The sequence below is a fragment of the Balaenoptera borealis genome, assembly GCF_965194805.1.
Source record: "Balaenoptera borealis genome assembly, chromosome: 2".
NCBI classification, from domain to species: Eukaryota; Metazoa; Chordata; class Mammalia; order Artiodactyla; family Balaenopteridae; genus Balaenoptera; species Balaenoptera borealis.
The window spans coordinates 185,029,623-185,033,161 of NC_138867.1; the positions used below are offsets into that span (position 1 = coordinate 185,029,623).

The window sequence follows — 3,539 nt, forward strand, 5'->3', positions numbered from 1 at the left end:
TTCATCCATCAATGGACACTTGGGTTGTGTCCACTTTGGGGCTGCTGTGAACAGTTGTGAACACATCTTTGTTGGAACACCTGTTTTCAGTTATTTGGGGTAAAGGCCTAGGACTGGCATTACTGGAATGGATGGTAACTCTGACTTATTGAGGAAGTGCTGTTTTCCACAGAGGCTGCCCCGCTTTACTTCATTCCCACCAGTGAGCAGGATTCTTCACCTTGTGGACAAAACATGAGCCCCGGGGCTCAAAACAGCAGACTCTGGCTTCTCCCAGTGGCCCCCGAGGCTGCGCTGGGGTGGCATCAGGACATGGGAAGGTACGTGTCAGACCACATGGGAGTTTCCATCATTTGAGGGCTGTGTGCACAGGAGGGAAATTGGGAAATTTGGACAAGTTCAGGCAGCCCGACGGTGAGTTACCACCTTGGACTCCGTGGGCCAGAAAAACCTGCTGGGGACGTTTGGTGCCCCACTTTCCCGAGTCTGGAGGCTCCCGTCTCCGAGAAGCAAGGATTCGGGGGGCACTGGCTGTCCACCGTGGCTGCCCCGCTGGCTGCTCCCTAGCATTTTCTGCCTGGAGCAGGGGAAGATGAAGGGGGGGAGGGGAGAGGGGAGAGGGGAGGGGGGAGGGGGCAGGGGAGGCCCGTGCCGGCAACCCCCTTGGCGACCTCCCTCCAGGCCTCATGAAGCTCAGGGCAGCCTCTGAGGTCACTCAGCTTGGTGGGACTTGGAGCGGAGTCTGCCTAGCCCCGGCCTCCAGCCGCCCCCAGGCTCAGCTCCGGGGCCAGCAGGAGCAGTAGGCCATCGTCCCTGCCCTCACGCGGTTGCTGGTGGCGGTGGACATCGGTCCAGAGCTCCAGAATTCAACGAGACCGTTGCATCGCGTGGCCTGAGCTCTGAAGAGGTAAAAGCAGGTGATGCCATCCACACAGAAACTTGCACACCGGTGTTTATAGCAGCTTCATCCATAACTGCCCAGACAGAAAGCAACCAACATGCCGTCCAGCAGGTGGATGGATGGATAAACGCTGGACGTCCAGACAATGGAATGTGACTTGGCGTTAAGAAGAAATGAGCTATGAAGCCACGAAAAGACTCGGAGGAACCTTAAATGCACACGCCTAAGTGGAAGAAGCCAGTCTGAAAAGGCTACACACACACTGTGATTCCAACTCTGGGACATTCTGGAAAAGACAGGACTCTGGAGCCGGGAGAAGGATCAGAGGTACGGGGCTTGGGGGGAGGAGGGATGGATAGGAGGGGACCAGAGGGGTTTAGGGCAGTGAAACTACGCTGTGTGATGCTGTAACGGTGGATACGGGTCAGTGTACATTTGTCCAAACCCACAGAACATCCAACACCAAGAGTGAACCTGAGTGTCACTACGGCCTTTAATTAATAATAAAGTATTGATGATATTGCTCATGGATTGAAATTCTTGTAGCACACCAACACCAGACGTTCATAGCCAGGGAGGAAACAGCAGGGAAACGAGGGTGAGGATGTGTACGCAGGAACTCTCTGCAATTTCTGCTCAATCCTTCTGTAAACCTAAACCTGCTCAAAAACTGAAATCTATTTTTTAAAAAGGGGTGGATGCTTGTAAGGGCAGGGCAAGGGAGGTCCAGATGCGACAACAGAATAACAAACAACCTGGTTTTTTAAAAAAATGGGCAGAGGATCTGAATAGACATTTTTCCAACAGGTACATGAAAAGATGCTCAACATCGCTAATCATCAGATAAATGCAAACCAAAACCACAGTGAGATATCACTTCACACCACTCAGAATGGCCATCATGAAAAAGACAACAAATAATAAGTGTTGGTGAGGATGTGAAAAAAGGGAGCCCTTGTGCACTGTCAGTGGGAATGTAAACTGGTGCAGCTACTGTGGAAAACAGCATGGAGTTTCCTCAAAAAATTAAAAATAGAATTATCATATCATCCTGCAATTCTACTGCTGGGTATTTATCTGAAGAAAACAAAAATACTAATTCAAAAAGATATCTGCACCCCCATGTTCATTGCAGCATTATTTACAATAGCCAAGACATGGAAACAACCTAAGTGTCTGTCGACACTTAGGTTGAATGCATAAAGAAGATGTGGTACCTATATATACAATGAAATATTATTCAACCTTAAAAAAGAAGGAAATCCTGCCATTTGTGACAACGTGGATGGACACAGAGGCCATTATACTAGGAGACAGAGGTCAGATGGGGAAAGACATACTGCGTGATCTCACTTAAATGTGTACTCTAAAAAAAATCAAGCTCATAGAAGCAGAGAGCAGAACGGTGGTTACCAGGGGCTGGGGGGTGTGGGTGTTGGGAAGTGGGGAGATGCTCGTCAAAGGGAAAAAACTTTCAGTTATAAGATGAATAGGTCCTGGGGGTCTAAAGTGCAGCACGGTGATTATAGTTAATAATATTGCATTGTGTACTTGACAGTTGCTAAGAAAGTAGATGGTAAAAATGTTCTCATCACAAAAGCATAGGTAACCACTTGAGGCGATGGCTGTGTTAATTAGCTTGATTGGGGTCATCATTTCACAATGTAAACATATATCAAACCGTCACATGCTGCACCTTAAATATACACAGTTTTTATTTGCCAATCACACCTCAGTGAAGCTGAGGGAAAAAAGTGTTTGCTCCTAGAGAAATGGCTTGATGGAATTACGTGAAATGATGAGTTGGGACAGGCTTTTAGAAAAAATTATGCCCTGCTGTATTGTATAAATTAATTTGTGCAAAAAACTAGTAAAGATATTTTTACATTATGCACAGAAAAATTAATTATACAATTCAATGCTTTCTTGTATATTCAGAGTTGTGTGACCATCACCTCTATCCAATTCCAGAACATTCCACCATCCTAAAAGGAAGCCCCATACCCATCAGCAGTCACCCCATCCCCCTCCCCAGGCCCTGACAACCAGGAACCCACTCTCTGTCTGTGGATCTGCCTGTCCTGGACGGTTCCCATCAATGGAATCACACCCTGTGTGTCCTTCTGTGTCTGGCTTCTCTCACTGAGCATCGTGTTCTCAGGGTCCGTCCACGTGGCAGCGAGTGTCAGTGCTTGTCTCCTTTTCATGGCTGAGTGATGCTCCCGTGTGTGGAGGGACCACAGGGGTCAGGCAGACTGGGGGACGCCCCCCACCCCGGGGAGACCGGCCTTTCCACAACACTCTTAGGCAGCAGCCACGGGGTCTGTGGGGCGACTGGGCAGCCCTGGGGGAGAGGGCAGGGATGCGGAGTGGATGTCCCGTGCTCGGGGTTGGGGGGCGGCATTGAGGCCACGAGGCCGGGGGCGCCCGCAGGGACCCATTGAACGCTCGGTGGCCGCTGGCCAGGGGGACCGAGGCCCTGCGGCGACTCTTGCCCACCGGTGACTCTACCACCGTCCAAGGGGCCAGACTGTCACCCACCTCCCTACATGGACAGTCTCGTGAGGATTCAGCGCCCTAAGGCGCCCGCTCCCCCTCCTCGGTTTCCCCGGCGCTTCCCCGGGAAGGGCAGGTGGAG

At 50.6% G+C, this 3,539-nt stretch overlaps 1 long non-coding RNA gene across 2 annotated transcripts; it reads left to right on the forward strand.

Annotated features, from left to right (window-relative positions):
• Positions 1-643: 643 nt before the first annotated feature.
• Positions 644-3,130, forward strand: LOC309624735. Of its 2 annotated transcripts, none has more exons than XR_014242105.1 (3): positions 644-907; positions 1,010-1,228; positions 1,709-3,130. It is a non-coding gene; the product is annotated as an uncharacterized lncRNA (long non-coding RNA). The 2 variants fall into 2 exon arrangements; XR_014242106.1 differs by having other exon boundaries at positions 1,013-1,228.
• Positions 3,131-3,539: the final 409 nt, after the last annotated feature.